This window comes from Peromyscus californicus, unplaced genomic scaffold (genome assembly GCF_007827085.1).
Source record: "Peromyscus californicus insignis strain IS unplaced genomic scaffold, ASM782708v3 Scaffold_11__1_contigs__length_118956290, whole genome shotgun sequence".
Taxonomy (NCBI): Eukaryota; Metazoa; Chordata; class Mammalia; order Rodentia; family Cricetidae; genus Peromyscus; species Peromyscus californicus.
The window spans coordinates 77,098,434-77,107,782 of record NW_026294402.1 but is presented as its reverse complement, the minus strand read 5'-3'; the positions used below and the strand labels follow the sequence as shown (position 1 = coordinate 77,107,782).

Below are 9,349 nucleotides of genomic sequence, written 5' to 3'. Positions count from 1 at the left end.
TACATCAGGGATAATCATACCCTATTTCTAAGCATCTCCCTCTTTTCTATTTTGCAGATAAATAAATTAGTTCTGTAATGGTTTGCACTATAAACACACTACCAGACATATTTATTTATTTTACAATATGTTATTAGTAAAATGCAAGCATAATTGCTTTCTTAGTTGTCATTTTAAAGTCCCAGACCTTGTATTTATCTTGCTTTATTGAGTAAAAGTAATTTAATGATGAAATCATACATTATATGATATACTATAATTGTTATTTTCAAATTCCTATTTCATTAAAATTTTATTTTGCACACAAGACCTATAAGTCCCTGTTGCTACAGAAAATTGACAGTCTGGTAGCAGTATCTGCTAGTAATTTTCAATTAAACCATTTCACAAATAGTATATTACAGTAAGTAGATCTGCACAGTTTCTGATTCATTCACAATGCAACATAATGATTAAGAGAGCAGAGGAGTTCACCTCAGTCCTTGCCATGTCCCATCTCACCAGAGTAAAGCAATATTTATGGGAATTTCTAAAACCAAACAATAAAGCTCTTTTTTATAAGTATGAGAGATGTCATTTATTTCATGTGCAGAGAACATTAAAATAATGATCCATGCTCAATATTCATAGGTAACAGTGGGTCTAATATGGATCTATTCATGGTGTGCTCCACTATATTCTTGTCTCGGGAACCTCTTGCTCAGGGCAGAGAGAATGGGGAGAATCCAAAAGTACTGCAGAATAATGGAAAGCAGTTACTCAGTGGCTCTCCCTTTCCACATCAGTGGTTCGCAAACTTGAATCATGTTTCAACCTATTTACCACCATTTACTTTCCATTGCTTCCCTATCATCAGATGTAACAGTGGAAGAGGAACGAACAGGACATGGATATATAATTTTATCTCCAAAAATACATACAATGTAGTGCACCCTCCACACATGCTCTTATTCACTTGGCAGAATTACTGCCATGTGGATTTCATTAACTAATCTTAAAGATAAAGGTTCTCAATTCACAGAAATTAAGGAAGTTGCAGAAGGTACCATGCTATTTCCCAGTCATTCATGCAGGGAAGAACATGTCCCCATCTGCTTCTTTATGTGAAGAATCCATACGCTTTGGATAGAACTAAATACCATTCTGTCAATGAAAATATCCAAACACACAAAAACAAGTTCTACACTATCTCACTCACATGAAAATTTAAAAGTTGTGCTCCCTTTGGTAGCACATATACTGAATTGGAATGATACGGTGAAGATTAGCACGGTCCCTGCACAAGGATGACACACAAATTTGTAAAATAATATTGTGTCCCCCGATATATTGTGCACCTTAATAAACTTATCTGGGGTCAGAGAACAGAACAGCTGCTAGATAGACATAGAGGCCAGAAAATGGTGGCACACACACCTTTAATCCTAGCATTCTGGAGGCAGAGAGATCCATCCGGATCTCCATGAGTTCAAAGCTAGAATTGAAACAGCCAGGCATGGTGACACAAGCCTTTAATCCCAGGAAGTAATGGCAGGAAGCAAAAAGGTATATAAGGCGTGAAAACCAGGAACTAGAGTCTGTTAAGATTTTTGGCTTTTGAGCAGCAGTTCAGATGAGATCCATTCAGATGAGGACACAGAGGCTTCCAGTTTGAGGAAACGAGATCAGCTGAGGAATTGGCAAGGTGAGGTTAGCTGTGGCTGGTTCTATCTCTCTGATCTTTTAGCGTTCACTCCAATACCTGGCTCTGGGTTTGTTTTTATTAATAAGACCTTTTAAGATTCATGTTACAGTGAAATGTTCCATATTTTTGCAGTGGAAACTTCCTGGATTCTATGAGAGTAATCCTAGTGAGGACTCCTAGTAATGGGGGATATGGAGTCTCAGTTGGCCATCTTGTAGCCAGGCAGGGCTTCCAATGGAGGGACCGGGCTGCGTTCAGTTGAATTTTTAGGGGTCCCCTAACAACTCAGGCTGAAGCTAGGACAGAGAGTCTCTCTCCAAAAACTGATAGCAGGGGTCGGGGTGCGGGTGGGGTCCATTGCCAAGGACAACATCCACTCAACTCACTGAGTGTGGAGAGGTCGAGCAGTGCCTTCATGGAGCCTTCACCCCCATGTCCTAGTCTCCTTGGTACTGGAAGGTACTCTGCAGGGTACCAAAGGAGAAACACAGACACCAACCCAGCCATGGAATCTTTGACCAACAATCTGTCCTGCTGGCAAGATGTTCTGGGGCAATGGTGGCACAGAACTTGTGGGAGTAGCCACCAATGTCTGGTTTAATTTGAAGCCTATGCCACAAGAGGGAGCCTATGTTGGACACTGCTTGGATGGTCAGGAACTGAAGACTGGATAGCCCAGTAAACTAGGACAGAACCAAACATGACTGATTTAAAAAAAAAAATCAATGAAATTATTTCTAATGATATTCTGCTATACTCATAGAATATCTAGTTATCATCAGAGAGGCTTCCTCTGGTAGAAGATGGGAGCAGATGTAGAGACCCACAGCCAGACATTATGCGGAGAAAGAATCAAAATAAGAAGTCTCCATCAGGTCCCTCACCTGGGAACTCTGTGAATCTCATGGAAGAGGGGGCAGGAAGATTGTAGGAGTCAGAGGGATGGAGGACACCAGGAGAACAAGGCCCACTGAATCAAATAAGCAGGGCTCATAGGGACTCCCAGAGACGAAAGCAGCAAGAATGAGATGGGCATGGGTCTGCACCAGGTCCTCGGCATACATGTTGTGGCTGCTCGCTTGTTTTTGTGAGACTCCTAACAGTGGGAGCAGGTGTGTCTCTGAGTCTTTTGTCTGCTCTTGGGACTCCTTTCGTCCTGTTGGGTAGCCTTACTCAGCTTCAATGTGAGGGCTTTTGCCTTGTCTCACTGTACTTTGTTTTGTCCTGTTTGGGTGTTGTCTCTTAGAGGCCTGCTCTCTTCTGCTGGGAGATAGAGCAGGAGTGGATCTGGAGGGGAGGAGAGGGGAAGCGGGGAAGGGCGGGAAGGATGGAGGGAGGGGAAATTGTGGTCGAGATATATTGAATGAGAAAAGAATCTATTTTCAACAAATAAAAAGTTGATATCATAGAAAGTAAGGGTCTGGTCATGGTTCTCAGGCACCAGGAAGAGTTTCAGGGCAAGGACGACGAGTCACAGTTGATGCTACTAGTTATAGTTAGACAAAAGGGAAGGAATTCTTGTGTGCTATTGTATTGAGAGATTACAGATAACAAATCACTACAGATTTCAAAAAGTTGCAAGAAAAGGCTTTGAAAGTTTTCATCACAAGAAATGATAAATGTATAAATGTTTGAAGAGCTATGCTTCACCCGATTTAAACAGTACATATTATATTAAAGCTAATTTAAACATTACACAATGTATACACATATCCAAGCACCACCTGGTGCGTGTTTAACATCTCCATTTTTACATTTTTATGTATCAATTAACATTACCTTAATTTTGTGTGTGTGGGGCGGGGAAGAGGAAACATTATGCTCTGTTGGTGGGAGTGTATACTAATGAACCACTTTGAAAATCTCCCTAGAGATTTCTCAGAAATCTAAAGCCAATACTACCATATGACCCAGTCTTACCACTCCTGGGCATACACCCAGAGGACTTCATAGCTAAGACACTAGCACACCAATGCTAACTGATGCTATATTTGCAATAACTGAGAAATGAAATAAACCTAGATGGTCTATCAGCTTATCACTAGATGAGGAAAACAGGGTCCATTTTCACAATGGAATTGTATTTTGCAGGTAGAAGAAGGACCTGGAAAATGTTACTCTAAGTGAGGTCACCCAGACCCAGAAATACAGTTCTAAATGTTCTCTTGAAAATGCAGGTCAGAGCTTCAAATCTTTAGTTTTGAGGTTTAACTCGGAGTGTACCAGGAACCCAGGAAACTAGAAAAGGGCCGCTGTTGGGTGCATTGAGAAAGGGTGCTAGAAGAATACAGGTAAATGAAATTAGGGGGAATATTGGGTGCAGAAAGGCTTAAGCATGGACGAGTGTGGTCAAACAGCAGAAACAAGGGACCAAGGGAGGGGATATGGAAAATAAAGAGTGGATGAAAATGCCCCCATGGAAACCCACTGTGTAAGTGGGTAGTTGTTCCAGCTTTGCCCTGGAAGTACTACCCCCACTGAGGCTTCCAGTGACTGTCATGCCTATGAGGCGGGGCCGAGAGAGGAGCCCTTAAGACCTGAGATCTGGATGTGCCAGCTCTCTTGGTTCCTGGATCCTGGATGCTGGAGGTAGATCGAGCAGAGTTCTCCAGAGAACACCGTTGAGCTGCACTATACCTTTCCCGGACCCTGTAACCTATCCCTTTACTTGTAAGTTACCCCACAGAAAAAACCTCCCTTTTAACTACGTGGAGTTGCCTTAATACTTCCACCAATACCACTGTCTTGCAATCTAATTAAAAATATAATTGGAGGGGATAATAGGACATACAATATGAAAAAAAAAAAGGTGGAGAAATGTTGAGGGCTAAGGTTTAAATAGAGAGGAAGGACACAGGGAATGGAAGAGAGGAGGGAATAGGGGGTTGGTTAATCAAACTAAGTGTTTTAGCTGATTTAATAGTGCTGTGATAAAACACCATGACCAAGGCAACTCAGAGAGGGAAGGGTTTACTTGGGGTTTACAGTTCCAATGGGATAAGAACCCATCATTATCAGCCAGCAGGCAGACATGGTGCTGGAGCAGCAGATGAGAGCTCACATCTGGTTTCACAAACAGAAAGCAGGAAACACTAGAAATGACCCGAGTCTTTTGAAATTTCAATGCTGTCCCCAGTGACACACCTCCTCCAACAAGACCATACCCCCTAATCCTTTCTGTATAGTTCCACCTAGTGGGAACCAAGTGTTATATGAGCTGATGGGTACCATTCTCATTCAAACTACCAAACTAATAAAATAGAAAACAGCCTTATGGGAACTCATTAGTATGTACGCTCATTACAAAATAATAAAAATGGAGTTTGGACAGAGGTACCCTGCATAGGTGGACAGTGCTGTTCCCCAAAGCTATAGAATGTTAAATGAAAATCTCAGTGCTAGGCATTGGATACCTTCTCTCTATAAGTGTTTGGTTAGGGAGGCCCTAGCAACCCTCAAACAACAGACTATTACCATTGCACCTGGCTTGATTCCACAACTAGATGGCAAGTCCTCAGTGCTGCAGATACCACACACTTGGGTTGCAGGTCATGGAGAAATCAATCTCAAACTCGATGGGAATATTCCTTCTGATGGAGCGCTTTCACTGAGACAGAAGATGCTGTGTACATTTCTAGGGTAGAAAATGCACCAATAAACTTATTCAGTGTTGGACCTTCATGCTACAATACTGAACTGATGGTCATGATAGGTCCATTGGTGCCACGTGGTATGACTGTTGTGGTAGAATCCAATAACTTTCTGCGTGTATTCGAGAGCCTACTCCACAAGGGGACATTCATGCCTAGAACTATACCCCTGGTCCAAAGCCTATGACTGAAAAAGTCACAGGCCCCAGAGGAGAATCTTCTATTGTTCTGCAAAACGTCAAGCTGCCTTCTAAATAGTTCACAAATATTTAGTGTATTTCCTTCCATTGTGGCTTCCAAAACTGCTGCTGTTGTATCTCTCTTCTCTTCAGTTGTTGGTTTGTAAGGGGCCTTGTCTTTTCTTTCTAATGGATTTTAAGATCTGACATTTATCATTGGTATTTTGATGTTTATTTTTTCCTGTTCATTTAGATTTGGGTTTATTTTCATTTTTCCTTTTTGGCCATATATATAGAGAGAGCTTCTCAGGGCTGGTATTTATGATTTAAATTAACATAGAAAGAATTCATTAGCCAAAATAAATAGTGCCCATCTTTGTATTGTAGAATCTTTATAGGTTTGCCTTTCACATTTAGGACATTATTACACCTATAATTAATTTTTGCTTGGTTGCAAAGTACTATGTGTCTATTATGAACATTACAAACCACTTGTGATTTGAATGAGAATGACCCCATAGACTCATATATTTGAATATTTGGCCCCCAGTTTGTAGAACTGTTTGTGAAGGATTTGGAGGTGTAGCCTTGTTGGAGGAGGTGTGTTACTGGGGTGGGTTTTGAGGTCTCAAAAGACTGGGGCCATTACTAGTCCTCCACCCCCTCTCACCTGCATGGTTGTGGATCAAGATGTGAGTTCTCAACTGTTCTTTCACTCTGCCATCATGGACTCTGACCCTTTGAAACTATAAGCCAAATGAGATGATTTATTTTATGGTCACTGTGTTTCATCCCAGCAATAGAAAAATAACTAAGATCCCACTCCATTCTAAAAATTATGTACCAGCATTTGCATGATCTGGTAAAAATCTGATGGAAAGTGGAAGGAGCAGAAAGAAAGAGATCTATAGTGCAGCACAGAGTTATTACCCAAACACAAAGGAGCTTTAAACACTGTAGATGGAATCCAAACTCTCCTTGGCATTGCAAAGAACCAGAACCAGAAGCCCTTCTGCTGCTGCTGAGTCCCAGTCTTCCCTCAGTTTCCTGCTGTTGAGTGATTTTGTTATAAAGATAGGAATGGTATTACCTTCTTAACCTCAGAGCTCCAGTCAACTGGGGAGACTGGCCCCGGGAAAGACTGGAGGAGAATTCACAGACACAGCAGCAACTCAGAGCCACACTCAACTACTCCCTTTTGTTGAGGAGATCACCCCATTCTCTGCTTCCTTCTGCCACTTTGCCCTGTGTTCATAGGGGATGGACTATTCTGGCTTTTCTCTTGGTTTACTTTTATATACTTTCCTGTTTATGTTTAATAACCACGACTTTACAATAATCTTTCCATTGGCCATTTAAGCCCTCCTCTTTTGTTTTGCTTCAAGGGTGTTTTGGCTTTGAGAGAAGGCTTTTACTTTTTAACAGAAATTTTCAGCCCAGCAGCCCACTTACTGTATACTTCTTGTCAAGAACACTCTCCAGCATTGAGGTTACTTTGACTGTGCACAGTACTGTGAGTGGTATTATGTCTTTCCTTTTTTATTTTGTTTTGAGATTTGAGTCATGTACACACAGACTTGCCTCAAATTCAAGGCCCTCTTGCCTTATATTCCTAGGAGTGCTGAGATGAGAAGTGTGTGCCACCATTCCAGACTTAAAGCTTTCATATTCTGAACATAATGTCTCTTTCTATTTATCCATTTAATCTCATTATTTTTTTTAATTTTCCTAGTGCTTTGTGTATACTTTGTTAAGGTTATTTGTTTGTATTTAAAGTAAATCTTTTAATATTTTTCTATTTGTTTCTGCTATATAGAAATACAATTAATATTTTATCTTTATATTTTATATGTCCAAATTATTCTAATAGTTTACTGAAACACTTAATTCCTCTAAAAAGATACAAAGAGCTCTTCAGTTACTTTAAATTGTTTATTTAATTTTTCAGTTCTTTTATGCTCTTGTTTAAAATTTTTAGTGAAAATATCTTGTTTGTCTTTTGTTTTTGTTTGTTGTCATCCACTAGGCTCAAATCACTTTTTATTTACTAGAAATGAAATTTCTCATATTTTATTTAATATTTTTTTCTCAGTATAATCTCTTGATAAATAGATTTTATTTAGCAATCTTGTTTTCCGTTCCTCTCTGTGAGACTTAAGAACATCACCAGCAAATATCTACCCAAGGCCTGGCTCTCAATCAGTATATGAAACATGTTTTTATACAGTATTTATATCCTCTGATTTTTTGGACTTTATTCTGATTTAGTATGTCTTTGTTTCCACCGGCTTCTTTCTCCTCTCTCAATGCCCACAGTACAAATCTATATTGATCTTAAGACACACTTCATATCTATGAAATATCAGTAAATGAGGCATTTGTAGAGAGATGCAGAGCAATTTCAGAGCATAATAAAAGTCACAGCTGTGTCCCTAGCCTTTGATGTAACCAACCCCACCACATTTTATATTGCTTCCTCATTTGCAAACTGAAAACTCTAATCAGACTTTTAATTTCTCCTGTTTTTCTTATTTAACACAGATATAGTCTCACTTTGATGTATTTTTGACATTTTCTTTTTGTTTATTTCCTGAAAAAACCCAGCAGTCCCTCAAATATCATTTTGTTCTGCATTTGAGGTCTTTACATTGTCCCCAGAAACTGGAAGAGAAATCATTACTAGGAATGCATTGGAAAACTTCATTTTGATTAAATTTTATAATGGGATATAGTATTGCTTAAAAGTACTGAAAAAAAAAATGAAATGCAGTGTCTTATTTTTATCATCCATCTATCCCCAGCTAGCATTAAAAACACCTGTCAAAGCTACCCATTAGTTATCATTCGTTGTCATGTGATAAATGTAGAAAGTAATTCTTAAGTTAGTGATGATTTCTCCTGACACGTCTTTTCTTCATTTTCTTCAGTTTGCTATTAATCCCTTCTCACATCAGTCTTGACACTGACATTGTGAGATGATGGGCTGGCTGCAATCAGTGATCATCTGCTGAAGCTTTTGAACTAAAAGTGTGTGTGTGTGTGTGTGTGTGTGTGTGTGTGTGTGTGTGTGTGTGTGAGAGAGAGAGAGAGAGAGAGAGAGAGAGAGAGAGAGAGAGACAGAGAGACAGAGAGACAGAGAGAGAGACAGAGACACAGAGAGACACAGAGAGTCATATACAGACAGAGACAGAGAGACAGAAAGATAGAGACAGACAGATAGGCAAGGGAAGCAAGTAGGTAATCTTCAGATCCTCCCTCTCCCTCCTCTCTTCCAATGCCAATCCAGTCTCATCTTCTGAAATGTCTTCTGGACATGGCGTGGCTATTGTACTCATGAAGTAACAGCCACTGAGGTTGCTTGCACAAGACCTACATAAGGTAAGTCAGTAAAATTTCCAACATAAACGGGAAAGGAGCCCTTGAGGCCCTACCACTAGCATAGCTGTTGGCTGTTGGGGAGGAAGAATTAGTTTTCTCCAAGGTTGTAGCCAACAGTATGCCACCCTATGCAGTGGATGTCTCTACATCCCTGAGTGTACGGACAATATTAATTCGACTCAATAGATTATGAAAAAAAACCCCAAAGAATATGAGGCCATGAAGTTTGAAGTAGGACATGTTGAGAAAGTTAGAGAGGGCAGTGGAGGAGTAGATATGATGAAAATACATTTTACATGTGTGTGAGATTATCAAAGCATAAAATATGAATAAAAAGCTTTGAAGACATTGCATGAAGGCAAAGGTAGAAGACACAAAAGGCTACATGTATGATTTCATGTATAGGAAATATCCGGAGCAGACAAACTCACAAAAGAAGAAGGGTGATCCCTGGAGGC

General features: G+C 40.0%; 1 pseudogene; it reads left to right on the top strand.

Annotated features, from left to right (window-relative positions):
- The first annotated feature begins 1,215 nt into the window (after positions 1-1,215).
- Positions 1,216-1,316, top strand: LOC128105600 (uncharacterized; annotated as a pseudogene).
- The last annotated feature ends 8,033 nt before the right edge of the window (positions 1,317-9,349 follow it).